At 39.6% G+C, this 15,703-nt stretch overlaps 1 long non-coding RNA gene across 2 annotated transcripts in view; it reads right to left on the bottom strand.

Annotated features, from left to right (window-relative positions):
- The window catches only part of LOC149749564 (uncharacterized), a 261,984-nt gene extending 246,616 nt beyond the window's left edge, over positions 1-15,368 (bottom strand). For both annotated transcript variants that reach the window (XR_016392662.1, XR_016392664.1), the window contains exon 1: positions 14,080-15,368. This is a non-coding gene — a long non-coding RNA (uncharacterized LOC149749564). The remainder of the gene's footprint in view (positions 1-14,079) is intronic.
- Between the last annotated feature and the right edge of the window lie 335 nt (positions 15,369-15,703).

Below are 15,703 nucleotides of genomic sequence, written 5' to 3'. Positions count from 1 at the left end.
ACCCCAATGTTCATTGCTGCACTATTTACAATAGTCAGGTCATGGAAGCAACCTAAATGCCCATCGACAGATGAATGGATAAAGAAGATGTGGTATACATATACAATGGAATATTACTCAGCCATAAAAAGGAACAAAATTGGGTCATTTGTAGAGATGTGGATGCATCTAGAAACTGTCATACAGCGTGAAGTAAGTCAGAAAGAGAAAAACAAATATCGTATATTAACACATATATGTGGAACCTAGAAAATGGTGCAGATGAACCAGTTTGCAGAGCAGAAATTGAGACACAGATGCAGAGCACAAACGTATGGACACCAAAGGGGGAAAGCAGCGGGGGGTGGGGGGGTTGTGTAAAGAATTGGGAGATTGGGGTTGACATGTATACGCTGATGTGTGTAAAATGGATGACTAATAAGAAAATAAATAAATAAACATTAAAAAAAATAAAAGAGCACATTCTGACTCTGCCATTTGCCAGTTGGGTGACCTTTGGCCAATTATTTGATCTCTTTGTTCCACCTTTTCATCATCTATAAGGTGGGCATAATAATAATAACTGCCTCATAAGTTTCTCATGAAGAGTGAATGAGGTAATATATGTCAAGTTCTTAGAATAGTACTTGATGTAAGTGCTCCCAAAAGATCTAAAAGTATATATAATAATAAAAATAAATAAATTTAAAAGAGAAAAAAAAGGAAAATTACATGACAATAGGGCTTTAGTGTAATGAGAATAAAACAATGGGTAAAAAGAAACAAAATTAGAGAAGCAACTGAAGTAAAGTAGAAATTTTAAGGTACTGCACAGCCTATATCATGGCAAAGCTACATAAAATATCTAATTCTAGCAAAGTATTACTAGTTTCTGAGCAATAAAACAGAAGACAGGCTTAAGGCATAAGCAAATAGAGCAGAGAAGGTGAAAGAAAAGAAAAAATTCTGACACCTCATTGAAGGCAGGCTTTCTGCAGCAGGGTATCTCACAGCAGAACTTCAAGACAGAAATCCTTTAGGAGCTCTTTTTAACTCTTGCCAGTTTACTGATACTGACTATGCTTTAAAACAGTTATCAGAGAAAATTAGGTTCTTTCTAGAGAAAGAGGAACCCTCCTTCTCTGGCTTCAGCTAAAGGTAATAACGTGGTAGAAGTCCCCGGATACTGCAGTACTCATCCTCATCTCCCCTGCCCTCCACTGTTTCTTGTCAAATATAGTGAGTATAAATTTCAATCCACATGCTGAGGCAAGTGGGAAATTGTAACTTTATTGTCTATAACTCAACTGAATTTCTATTTTGTTCCCATTACGTCAGATGACACAAGCTAATTTCTGTCAGTATGCTGTGCCCTCTTCCCCTCTCATTTTTAACACTAAGTTTTAGAGGGCTGACCAAGTATGAAGGCATGGTGGAGTATGCAACGTTCTTCTTATTCTTGGAGCTTTTTGTCTACATGGGTATGTATCGAACTATTCATTACCCTGTTGGGCAGGCAGGTTGATCCCTACAGTACTTTAGGCAGCCCTCTCTGCCGTCTCCTTGGTTTTTTTAGGACTGGGTCTTCTCCACTAATTCCAAAGAATCTCTACTCGGGGAAGGACATGGGGACAATTCTGGTGCTTCAGTGCAGAAGAGGCAATCTAGGATCTTACTAGAATGTACCCGTAATGGATTTCAAGCTCTCCTCTGGTGTCTCCTAGGTCTGCTGTCATTACATTCATAGGACTGTCCAGGAATCAGGGTCCAGAGCCCTCTGTTCTGGACACAGAGTCTCTCTCCTCCTCAGACCAAGGGAGTATTTTCTGTTTTCCAAGAAAAGCACCACTCTCTTCAAATCCACACCACCTGTTTCCCGTAAATCTTGGTGCTTTGGAATTTTCAATCTAAAAAGCATCTAGGAAACAGTGAGCCCTGGCCAGCTATCAAACTGAAAGGTAGGATAGAAAAATGGGAAATATTTGGAGAAAACAGTAGATAATAAATTCATAAATATGTTTCTATCATGTAGTCCTTTTTCTATGTCTTACTCATCTCAAAAACTTTTCAACTAAATTCAAAAGGTTAGTTTTGCTTTTTTATTTTTAAGGTGTTTAGAAACATGTTTTTCCTTTAATTTAAGATAATATTTTCTTTGCATTAAAATATGAACAAGGTCATGAGAAAACCATAATTCAAAAAGAGCCATGTACCACAATGTTCATTGCAGCACTATTTACAACAGCCAGGACATGGAAACAACCTAAGTGTCCATCATCGGATGAATGGATAAAGAAGATGTGGCACATATATACAATGGAACATTACCCAGCCATAAAAAGAAATGAAATTGAGTTATTTGTAGAGAGGTGGATGGACCTAGAGTCTGTCATACAGAGTGAAGTAAGTCAGAAAGAGAAAAACAAATGCTGTATGCTAACACATATATATGGAATATAAAGAAAAAAAAAAGGTTCTGATGAACCTAGGGGCAGGACAGGAATAAGGACTCAGACATAGAGAATGGACTTGAGGACACAGGGAGGGGGAAGGGTAAGCTGGGACGAAGTGAGAGAGTAGCACTGACATATATACACTACCAAATGTAAAATAGATAGCTAGTGGGATGCAGCTGCATGGCACAGGGAGATCAGCTCAGTGCTTTGTGACCACCTAGAGGGATGGGATAGGGATGGTGGGAGGGAGGTGATAAGCGGATATATGTATACATATAGCTGATTCACTTTGTTATACAGCAGAAACTAACACAACATTGTAAAGCAATTATACTCCAATAAAGATGTTAAAAAATAAATAAAAATTTAATTTTGAAATAAAAAAACATATGAACAAGGTCAGATCAACACAACACTTATTAACCCTCCTGGCTATATAAACAATGCCCCTAACCTTTGTGAGCTTCTGTGCTAAAATTTGGGGGTTGGCTTTTTAAGCTTAATTTAAAAAGAAAATATAAGCCTATAATTTTGATGAAAATGCAGTTTTATTGTGTCCCTTTGATAATAAAATAATCTTAAATTTTAGAACTTTCTTTTTATCTTGAATTGAAACCAGCTTTAGAAAAATGGAGAAAGGGAGGGGAGGAGAATCTTTTTCCTTAGTATCAAATCTACAGATGTGGAATCAAAGCCTGTGTCTATAAGACAATTACATCGTGGAGTATATGCTTCTTTTGTTTCTCCCGCATCTTACAGTAAAAAACCTAGGAGAAGACCTTAGGAAGAGACCTAGGTGTTACTCACTGATAGCCAGTTAAGAAGCCTTTATGTAAAAACTCAGAAGAGCTGAACAAGAGGGCTTGAAATATATCTTCTGATGTAGTTTCAGAGAGTGGTGGCAACTCTACTTAGAAACTAAAGGTATACAATTTGAAACCTTTGTCCCATACATCATTCTCAACATTTTTTTGCATTAACAATCCAGAACTCTGGTTCATGCAAATCTGATGACTCTAATTGAAACATTCAAAAAATCAATATAAAGAGAAAACAGTCTATGATATCCACTTTTGTTCGAGGAAAACTATACATAAAATACCCTAGTAGGAGCAATGTAAATACTCTATATTAATAGGTGATGCAAAAAATAAAAAAACAAAATGAGCATTTGGACTTTCCTACATCATTTTATTTCTACAAATATCTCCCAGCTTCAAATTAAGGTTCACATACAAAATGACTGCTAATTGCTTCACTAAAATGACTTCATTAAATTATCCCATGCAATTCCTTTAACACAAAATCTATACACTAAATGAAGGATTCTAATTATATAGGATAAAGGGTGTGTCTACAATGTTTCATAGAGAATATAATCAAGTTAAGTAAACAAGGAAAAAAATCATAAAGACTGAAGAAACATCAGAATTTTTTTTTAAAAAGAGAGGATATGAAAGAAAAAAATAAATAATGAAGCTACCAAAAATCTACAGTGTGGGTCTTCTACTATATGCTTCCCAAAGTGGGTTAAAATACATCCATTCCAATCAAGAATAGCCAATTATGTAAATCTGTAGTCTTAACATAGAACGTTAACTGAGGCCGTGAGAAAGAAGGACAGATGGAGAGACCCTTGGGAGAGCTGGTGTAAATAAAAACTCCTGAGGCAGAAAGGATCCTTTCACTCAAGGGAAAACTCCAATCTTTCCCCTGAAACAGTGTTCTCTTTGTGCACTTAGAGTGCAATACAAATGTGCAACAATGAGTTGGGTCCATCAGGATTTTCAACCTTCCAGAACAGTGTCCAGCTCCACAGTTAATAATTTAGTATGGTCCATTTCTTGGAGAAAAGAAGATTCTCCTTTTAGAGGGCCATTTTGTACCAATTACACTCATCTCTGAATTCAGAGCTCAAACTCACTTTATAGCTAGTAGGCCAGAGACCTCAGCCACTTTCTCATGCGCCTTACCAACCACAGCAGGTGGTAGTAACACAATGATGCTCTTTTGGACATGATCATGATGGTGGTAATGTATTTCACTGCTAATATTCACACCATCATCTTCTATGGAGTAGGAGGAAGAAAAGGAGTTGGGTGGCATTTTATCTTACATATAATTTTTTTCATGGACAGCTCTTATCCCGCAATCCCCATTTTTTTTCCCCATTGCCTTCTCTCTGCCCTTTCCATCTTTATCCTTTACTACCTCTCCAGCGCCTCTTCATCTTGCTTCTCATGAACTAAAATAGACAACCTAGTAGGTATTCTCCCCTACATTTCTCCCTGGTCATTGAAACTATTGAAGGGAGGACTTGCCTTATCAGACACAAAAATATTCTAGAAAGGTACTGCTAATAAAAGACTATGGTCTTGGAATAGACAGATAAGTTAGTGGAATAAAAAACAGTGAAGAGAAACAAATCCTAATATCAACTGGAGTTTAATATATAACTAAGGTGATATTACAATAAGTGGGAAGAGGTAGTTCATTTCATAAATGGAGCTTGAACATAAGTTACCCTTTCAAAGCATACAATTAAGCAAGCCATTTATTTTTATATTTATTTTAAACTTTCATGGAAAACTACCAAAGGAAACCTGGAGTGCAGAAAGACTGTTTACTCAAGCACAGGACAGAAACACAGAAGCGTCAGAAGTTTATCCTTAAAGGCACAGTCGAAACACTAAACGTCTGTGGTTACTGGTGCCATGTAGAGACATTCTTGGTGAAGAAGGTCAAACAACAGGATAGTCAAAATATATTTCACCTGGAGCTTCTTGTCATTTAACCTAAATGAAACTCTCCTTTTCCTGATTACTCCCCCATTGCAGGAGCAAACAATATTAGAAGACCCTGGCTAAGAATCTGATTGACACCTCATTCTAGAAAGATTTTCTACCTCCAGGAATCCTCTCTTTTCAATGGCTCTAAACCAGATGTTCCAGAGAGCAGCAATCTCATCCCCCTAGAGGTGTGCATTGTGGCAATCCTGGCCACATGAGGTTTAAATACTGAAAATGAAAATCAGCAAATATTAAACTGATGATTTTTACCTCTTCCTTTAGTGCATGTTCCACTGCAGTTTTTCATCCTGGAGGTCAAGCTATGAGAAATATTACCCCATAGCAGGAGAGGGTGAAATTTCACTTCTTAGGGAGATTTTAGGCTTAAAAACCAGGTTTTGTGGAAAAAGAAGCTTTGCTAAATTCCTTTGTCTCCTTCTTTAGCGTATCGAGAGCAATCCTGGAGGGCCCAGGTAGTGGCCTTCTGTAGTATAGAGATGATATCCCCAGTACCCTTGTTTAAGGCTTAGCTAGAGTCAAGAGGAAGAAGTGGGTAAAGGAAAATCCTATTCCTTCATCTCCTTCCTGAGGAAGACAAAGGGAAACCTAGGTGGGAGAAAGTAGCAATGGAACACGTGTTTCCTGACTGCTCCCCTAGGCTTTGTTCCCAAGGGTGGGAGGCACGTGAGGTAACACAGAAGTCAGGTTGCTCCTCTTAGGCTGCCAGACAGCCACCTGAGCTGGACCCCAAAAGGACAGGGCATTGAGGTAATATAACAGAGAAGCCCTGGGCTCTACTCCTGGGCTGATCTCAGCCCCCAGGTGGCCCACACACTTAGCTGGGAGAGTGGGCTGCCAGGGACCTTACGGAACATGGCTAGGTGACCTTGCAAAGGCAGAGGAGGGCAGGGCAGGAGGGTGATGTTTCACAGCCCGTGAGAGCTACGGGAAGGCCAAATCAGCAAGAAGAAGGTGGCCCAGGCTCCATGGGGGACATTCTAAGCCAAAAGAAGCCACGCACTTTCCAGCTGCAGATATGAAGCCAGTAAGGAAAGAGTACCCAGGGGGCCAAAGGACAGTGCTAAGGAGCTGGCTGCTACAAGCCACTGCACAGGTGAGCCAGAGGCCAGGGCCATTTCCTCCCAATGACCCACAAAGCCAGACGCCATTGAAAGGAGAGAAACCTGGGGAGGAAGAGACTTTCCAAAGACTGAGCATTTTTGTTTAAAAGTCTTTGTTCTACCTGAAAAGAGTAAGTAAATGATTGGGACAAAAGTAAAACTTTAAACCGCTTTAGGCCCTCAGTTAATTTTTGTTTTCCTGCTAAACAGCCAGTGAGGGCACAGGGAAATGCCAGCTAAATCACAAACGAAAGTAGTTAATTTTCACTGCAAAACCATGTGGCAGTGCAGGTTCAACCTCTGCCTGGGCAGCTCGGCTCCCTGGCCTGTTTCTGGATTTTCAGAGAAGCAGCTCCAGGGCTCACTAAGAACCACCTTCAGGGGTTTGAAGAAGAACCCAAAGATGACAATGCTAACTACCATCAGAATGTATATTCTTCTTAACCCACTCCCAGAGAAATTCAGGTACAGAAAAAAATACTTCTAAACAATTTTATTATCAACAAGTAATGAGCTGCGCAGCATGAAAGAGCACGAGCATAAACCTCTTCTCCCCACCCCTCTATTTGCTGTTTCCAACCTCTTTCCACTTCTCCTTGGTTAGGCATTGAATCTTGGCTAAAGAAGATATTCTGATTTTTTTTTTTTTTTCCTTTTTCTTCTCAAACCACAGTAACTCACACAGGGGCCAAACCCCTTAACTAAAGAATAATTTATGGCACAGCTGCTAGTGTTTTAAACAAAATCATTTGGGGGATGGGGGATGGGAGCCAGGAGGTCAGAAGTTGATTTCTGAGTAATGTATGCAGGGGCCTCCTCCCCAGGCTGGCCTGCTGGGTTATCACATTACCCCAAGGCCTGTGCCAAGGATAGGGACAATGCTGCCTGGACCCTATTCGTCCCCTCCATGGACTCAGCAGAGCCCGCAGAGTGGTGAGGCTCTCCGCTCTAAGGACACTTGCCCGGCAGAAGGGCTCGTGTTTCAGTGGTGGAAGGGTTACTGAAATGTAAGAGGTTCTGTGACCTCAGTGAAGAGCGGCCATGTTGCTTGGATAAAGTGATCCTTAAGCACATCATGTGGATCAACTGAAAGCAACCAGGCTCCCCAACAAAAGCTCTAAGTGGCGCTTAGCAAGGCAAGGTCCAAGCAGCACAATACAGAAGGATGACTCATTAAAGACTGTGCTCACACGCTTGGCCTGTCCTCTCTGCTTATAGCTCCCACACGTGACACTGAATTCCCCTCCTAGGTTACCTTGTCAGCTGGGCAGGCTCTAGGCCGAGGTGTCGAACCCAGGTGTGAATGATTAAGAGCTGGCCTGCCACTGCAGACAGCGGGACCAAAACAATGCCAGCTGGGAACGGCTTCTGCAGTAGGACTTCCAGATCTATGTGCTGGGTGTAACTGGAGGCAAAGTGGAGCCCAGACTGACAAAAACCCTGTTTCTCCTTTTCCTGTTACAGAGAAGGTTTCAGATGCTCTATAGAAAATGAGACAGTCAGGTGAATGCCCCCCTCAGGAGACTGGCAGTGAGTGTCCGGAACATAGTGTCCGGGTGCTGGCTTGAGGGAAAGTGCTTTAGGTGGAGAGAGCTGCCGCTGTGTTGGAGAACCCATGTCCTAGTGATGGCCCTTCCTCCTCCTGCTTTGCCGGGTGTGTGGACCAGAGCAAGCTGTCCATGTCAGTATGCACGGGGTTAGCGGCTGGTGCTGCCTTGCAAAGAATTGTGCCCACTCCCTCTGGCATTCTGTGTGTCTGTGGGAAGCCTGGGATCTGTGAGCTGAGGGAGCCTCTGTGGTCTACACATGGGCCTCCTTGGGGATACACTGCGCTGGCAGAGTGAACAGGCTCGTGAAAACTTCTGTAGTGTGGTAAACTGTGGTCGACTTGGCAAGGCTTCTTTGCATATGAATCAACAACATAAGTGTCACTCCACTCAATTCAAAAAATACTTCCAGCATAATTTCCCAAATGGTTTATAACAGTACATGCTCAATATTTTGCATTTCAAGAGTCAGCTGTCTCTTGGAAGACTATAAGGTATACCAATAACCATACAAAATTCCCCATATCATATATGCTTTTTATTATGGCTCTAACTATACAACATCTAATAACTTTTCTCCCAGATAAAGAAAATTAATTTAATCCACTCATCTTCCATCTACTATCTTTTCAGTTTCAATGGGGAAAGAAAAGCAAAAGTGGAAAACAAATTATTTTTGTTCTAAGAGAACTAATATAATTAAGAAAGTTTGCCCTTCTAGACCAGTCATGATAGGCCCCTGCCTGGCTTCAACAGCGGACACTGTATCAAACGTTATAGCACGTTATAGCATTTTGCTGATGAACATGCCCCACTGAATTTCTAAGCATTCATTTGCGAAACTGTACTTTTTAAAACTTGACAAGACTTGTTTGGTTACTGAATTATATCCTCTTCTGAATTTCTTCCTTCTGAAAGGTTTTTTTTTCCTTTCTTAAAGGGATATTATCCTTGCTTTGCACAGATTTCTTAATAGTCAGATGTTCTCTATATACTTCACAGCTCCATCTATCCCCACTGGTTAATTTTCATCTGAATGGTATATGGTAAAGGCCAATTTCGCAATCAGAAGGTGTTGCCTTAATAACAATTTACTAGAGAAGGAAAAGGAATCTGATGTCAGAGCAGGTCTGACTGAGGCTCTGCATTTTAGTTGGAGGCTTTTACCCCCTTGGTTTTTCTTAAAAGGCTCAAATGAGATACAAACCCAAGGGCCACCGGTCCATCCTCCTGAGACGTGATTGTTTATGCCCAGCAGACAGAAAGGACTTCATGAAACAATGCTTGTTGCATGCCACTCCTTGTTGGTCTACACAGAAATTTAAATATAGAAACCATCTTCCAGGGCCAGGAAGGGAAATAGTTTTTTATTTGTTTTTAATATAGAACTATCTGTCCAACATTTAGGGTATATGTCATTTTTATTGTCATATTCCGTATACCCACAAATCCCAAAGTGTGTTCCATATTGAGATTTTGGCTGCTATTAAGACAACAACTTTGGAACAGAAAGGCCTGCCTCCTTTCATAGAAGTAGGAGAGAGAAAGAATAGAGGCCTCAAATGTACCTATTTATACTTTATACTGATCTTACTAACCATTACTACTGATATTTAATATTGAGCTTCAATTATTTTTTCACCTATTTTTTATTATGGGAAATTCTTATGCCATAAACAATCACTTAATTCTCTTTGCTTCTACCTCGGATATTAATTGCTTTTTTTTTTTTTTTGCTAAAAATCAGTAGTTTCCATGGGGCTTCCCTGGTGGCGCAGTGGTTGAGAGTCCGCCTGCCGATGCAGGGGACACGGGTTCGTGCCCCGGTCCGGGAAGATCCCACATGCCGCGGAGCGGCTGGGCCTGTGAGTCATGGCCGCTGAGCCTGCGCATCCGGAGCCTGTGCTCCACAACAGGAGAGGCCACAACAGTGAGAAGCCCGCGTACAGCAAAAAAAAAAAAAAAAAAAAAAATCAGTAGTTTCCAAAGTTCATGACCCTTCAGTCACATTACCCTCCTAGGATTCTTAACTTGGATGGAGAAAAAAAATTTGTAGCAGTATCAGTGACTTTAACAGTATAAATTACAGACTTTTTATGTCATGTAAAAACTGTACATACAGAGGAATTATTTACACTCATTGCTGTGTTCAAATCAGGTAATTTTTATAAAAACTCACTGGTAGCTATTGTTTTTAGTTTATTTATAAAAGGGCAAATCTATCACCGTATTACAGATTTAAAAAAATTTTGGTAATTGCATGTCACAATAATCCTAAGCATTTTACTTTATGCATTTAATTTTTTTCTGAAAAGTAAAACAAATTAGCATTATTCTGAGAGAGAGAGTCCACAGGCATTGCCAGACTGCTGAAGGAGATGGTGGCACACAGACACACGAAAGCTAAGAAATCACATACCAAGCCTACATGATTGGTGGTGCAGCCCTGGTGATATATGAAGAAGGATTCGAAGGAGCTAGGGAAAGAGGGCCTCCTTAGTTATCAATGTTGGCCATGCGTGGGGGGAAAATACAGGGATGTGTGCTATATGTATATGCTATTCCCAACTCCAACACCAATGGGCAATATTTACATATTTGTTGGGGGGGAATAATGAGCTACATTATGGTTCAATCATCATTAAAAAATGCTAATTTCTTTTAAGTCCACTAACTATTGCCAAACATTCTATAAGCAAAATTCTGGCAGCTAATTCCATTGTAAGCATTTCTACAAAATGCTTCTTTATTTTGAGGCCAATCCAGGAACAACAATGTGAAACAATTTCTCATTTTCCATAGAAATGTTTATCATTTTTTTAAAAAAATCTCATCTAAGGCCTTAAATTGAGACTGCCTTGTTTTTGCATAAACTGCTCCCAATCTTGTCACATATTTTTGTGGCCTTGTGCTGCCAGTGATAGAAGTCTCATAGTCATTTCAAATATAAAACCTTCTCATGAAGTTCGTTTCAAAATCCTTGTAGTGGAGAAGTCACCTATTAAATCACCCCCTCAACAGATAGGGTGTTGGCCATGTGGTCTGGAATGGAGTACTTAGCAAGGAGTAGCTAAGGAGAAGGCAGGTAATTGAAGTAATTAGTGGCACTTGCACATTTGAAAGCATTTTACTACATTTCCTAACCAAGCAGAGGCCCTCTTGCTGATTTAAAAGAAAAAAAAAAGTTGGGCACTTGAAAATGTAATACATAGAAAAATGTAAAGGTACAGTTAGGGAGTGTTCGATACTAGAAGAACTGTCGGGAATTGGGACCTGGGGCTTCCAGACACTTGAGGCCCAAAGAGAAATTACTTGTGAAATTTATAGCATTCACTTTCTCCATCTTATTATATCCTTCACTATCCTTTTTTTTTTTTTAACATCTTTATTGGAGTATAATTGCTTTACAATGGTGTGTTAGTTTCTGCTTTATAATAAAGTGAATCAGCTATACATATACATATATCCCCATATCTCCTCCCTCTTGCATCTCCCTCCCACCCTCCCTATCCCACCCCTCTAGGTGGTCACAAAGCACTGAGCTGATCTCCCTGTGCTATGCGGCTGCCTCCCACTAGCTATTTTGCATTTGGTAGTGTATCTATGTCCATGCCACTCTCTCACTTCATCCCAGCTTATGCTTCCCCCTCCCTGTGTCAAGTCCATTCTCTACGTCTGCATCTTTATTTCTGTCCTGCCCCTAGGTTCTTCAGAACCATTTTTTTTTTTTAGATTCCATATATGTGTGTTAGCATATGGTATTTGTTTTTCTCTTTCTGACTTACTTCACTCTGTATGACAGACTCTAGGTAAATCCACCTCACTACAGATAACTCGATTTTGTTTCTTTTTATGGCTGAGTAATATGCCACTGTCCTTCACTATTCTTCTCTACCTCCTATTCCTTTCCCTTCTCCTACCTCCATTATTTTCTCCTCTAAATTTGCAAACCCTCTCTCTCTCTCTTCCATCTTCTCTATTTTTTGTTCTCTCCTCTCCCTCTCTTCCTACAAGAAAATCCCACTTTTGAAAAGGAAGTAGTCAAAAAATCTCTGAGGTTGTAGAGTTTGCATGACATATCATTTCCCATTCTTTTGCTTTCAAACAACCTATGTCTTTATATTTGAAGTGTGTCTCTTGTTAACAGTATATTTGTGTCATGCATGTGTGAACACAGGTGTGTTTTAATCTATTCTAATAATCTCATTTAATTGGAATGTTTAGACCACTTACAGCAAATGTAATTATTGATAAAGTTGGGATTCGCTCTACAATTTTGCTGTTTTCAAATTATCTAATCTGTTCTTTGGTCTTTTATTCTTCTCTTCCTTACTTTCTTCAAATTAAGCAAATATTTCTATTATTCATTATATTTCTTCAATTCGCTTTTTAGCTATATCTTTTGTATTATTTTTAATGATTACACTGGAGGTTAGAATATGCACACCTAACTGATTATAATTTACCTTGGATATTTTATGATATCACAAATGTTTTTACCACCCGCTCTGCCTTTTGGTATTGTGGTCATATATATTACTTCTACATGTTATAAATATCACAAAGCATTGTTATTTTGTTGTATATCTTTTTTTTAACTGACTTTTATGTTCACCCACATATGTATCCCTTCTGATACTTTACCTTTCTTGTTAATATAGTTTCAAAATACACAAAGCAAAACCTGATAGACTGCTAAGATAAACAGAAAAATCCACAAATGAAATTAGATATTTCAATATCCTCCTTCTCAGTAAATAATACAAGTAGACAGAAAATCAGTAAGAATATAAAAGATGCAACACTATCAACCTGATGAATACTTATAGAACACTCCATTCAACATGAGCAAATATAGTCTTTTCAAGTGTACACAACACATTTAACATTATATACATTATTTTGTGCCACAAAACAACTCTAAATAAATTGAAAAGGATTCAAAATGTACTTAATATGTACTGTGACCACAAAGGAAGTGAATTAGAGATCAATAACAGAAAGCTATCCAGAATACCCAAATATGTACCAACTAAATAACACATTTCTAAATAACCCATGGGTCAAATGAAAAATTAAAAGGGAAGCTAGAAAGTATTTTGAATGGAAAATACGGGAGTATATTAAACACAAATAAAGTAGAGAAAATGACATAATATAGATCAGAGCAGAAATCAATGAAATGGAAGAAAAATACCATATCGATGAACTCAAAAGCTGATTCTTTAAGAAAAAATCAATAAAATTGCTAACCCTCTAGACTACTAAGCAAGAAAAAAAATAAGAGAAAAGATACAAACTGCTAATATCAGGAATGAGAAAGTGACATCATTACAAATTCTGCAGATATTAAAAGAATAATAAGGGACAATTATAAAAAACACTTATGCCAATAAATTTGACAACTATATGAAATGATCAAATTCCCTGAAAGATGCTAAATATCAAGGCACACTCAAAAAGAAATCAAGAATATCAATAGCTATATATCAGCTAAAGAAACTTCATAGCAACTTTCCCACAAAGAAAATTCCTGGCTTATATGGATTCATTAGTGAATTCTACCAAACACTTGAGGAATAAATGACATCAATTTCCATCAACTCTTCCAGAAAAGTGAAGTAAATAATTCCAAACATTCTACGAAGCCAGAATTGCCTGATATCAAAACATGATAGACATTACAAGAAAACAAAACTAGAGATCAGTTCAAGATAGTGGAGTAGAAGGACGTGTGCTCCCTACCTCTTGTGAGAGCCCTGGAATCACAACTAACTGCTGAACAATCATCAACAGGAAGACGCTGGAACCCACCAAAAAGGATACCCCAGATACAAAGACAAAGGAGAAGCCACAATGAGGCGGTAGGAGGGGCGCAATCACAATAAAATCAAATCCCATAACTGCTGGGTGGGTGACTCACAAACTGAAGAACACTTATACCACAGAGGTCCACCCACTGGAGTGAAGGTTCTGAGCCCCAAGTCAGGCTTCCCAACCTGAGGGTCCGGCAATGGGAGGAGAAATTCCTAGAGAATCAGACTTTGAAGGCTAGCAGGATTTGATTGCAGGACTTCGACTGGGGGGAAAAAGAGACTCCACTCTTGGAGGGCACACACAAAGTAGTGTGCGCATCAGGACCCAGGGGAAGGAGCAGTGTCCCCATAGGAGAGAGAACCAGACCTACCTGCCACTGTTGGAGGGTCTCCTGCAGAGGTGGGGGGTGGCTGTGTCTCACCGTGAGGACAAGGACAATGGCAGCAAAAGTTCTGGGAAGTACTCCTTGGCATGAGCCTTCCCAGAGTCAGCCATTAGCCCCACCAAAGAGCCCGGGTAGGCTCCAGTGCTGGGTTGCCACAGGCCAAAACACCAACAGGGAGGGAACCCAGCCCCACCCATCAGCAGACAAGATGATTTAAGTTTGACTGAGCTCTGCCCACCATAGCAACAGGCAGCTCTACCTACCACCAGTCCCTTCCATCAGGAAACGTGCACAAGCCTCTTAGATAGCCTCATCCACCAGAGTGAAGACAGCAGAAACAAGAAGAACTACAATCCTGCAGCCTGTGGAACAAAAAGCACAGTCACATAAAGACAGACAAGATGAAAAGGCAGAGGGCTATGTACCAGATGAAGGAAAAAGATAAAACCCCAGAAAAACAACTAAATGAAGTAGAGATAGGCAACCTTCCAGAAAAAGAATTCAGAATAATGATAGTGAAGATGACCCAGGACCTAGGAAAAAGAATGGAGGCAAAGATTGAGAAGATGCAAGAAATGTTTAACAAAGACCTAGAAGAATTAAAGAACAAACAAACAGAGATGAACAATACAATACCTGAAATGAAAAATACACTACAAGGAATCAATAGCAGAATAACTGAGGCAGAAGAACAGATAAGGGACCTAGAAGACAGAATGGTGGAACTCACTGCCAGGGAACAGTATAAAGACAAAAGATGAAAAGAAATGAAGACAGCCTAAGAGACCGCTGGGACAATAATAAATACAACAACATTCGCATTACAGGGGTCCCAGAAGGAGATGAGAGAGAGGAAGGACCAGAGAAAATATTTGAGGAGATTAGAGTCAAAAACTTCCTTAACATGGGAAAGGAATTAGCCACCCAAGTCCAGGAAGTGCAGAATGTTCCATACAGGATAAACCCAAGGAGAAACATGCCGAGACACACAGTAATCAAATTGGCAAAAATTAAAGACAAAGAAAAATTATTGAAAGCAGGAAGGGAAAAACAACAAATAACATAGAAGGGAACTCCCATAAGGTTAACAGCTGATTTCTCAGCAGAAACTCTACAAGCCAGAAAGGAGTGGCATAACATATTTAAAGTGATGAAAGGGAAGAATGTACAACCAAGATTGCTCTACCCGGCAAGGATCTCATTCAGATTCAATGGAGAAATCAAAAGCTTTACAGACAAGCAAAAGCTAAGAGAATTCAGCACCACCAAACCAGCTTTACAACAAATGCTAAAGGAACTTCTCTAAGTGGGAAACACAAGAGAAGAAAAGGACCTACAAAAACAAACCCAAAATAATTAAGAAAATGGTCATAGGATCATACATATCAATAATTTCCTTCAACGTGAATGGATTAAATGCTCCAACCAAAGAAAACAGGCTCGCTGAATGGATACTAAAACAAGACCCATATATATGCTGTCTACAAGAGACTCACTTCAGACCTGGGGACACATACAGACTGAAAGTGAGGGGATGGAAAAAGATATTCCATGCCAATGGAAATCAAAAGAAAGCTGGGGTAGCAATTCTCATATACGATACACTTTA

This window comes from Delphinapterus leucas, chromosome 3 (assembly GCF_059928025.1).
Source record: "Delphinapterus leucas isolate spDelLeu-1000000601 "Yukka" chromosome 3, BTC_Dleu_Yukka2, whole genome shotgun sequence".
NCBI lineage: Eukaryota > Metazoa > Chordata > Mammalia > Artiodactyla > Monodontidae > Delphinapterus > Delphinapterus leucas.
The sequence above is the reverse complement of the archived record's forward strand: the minus strand, read 5'-3'. Positions and strand labels throughout refer to the sequence as shown.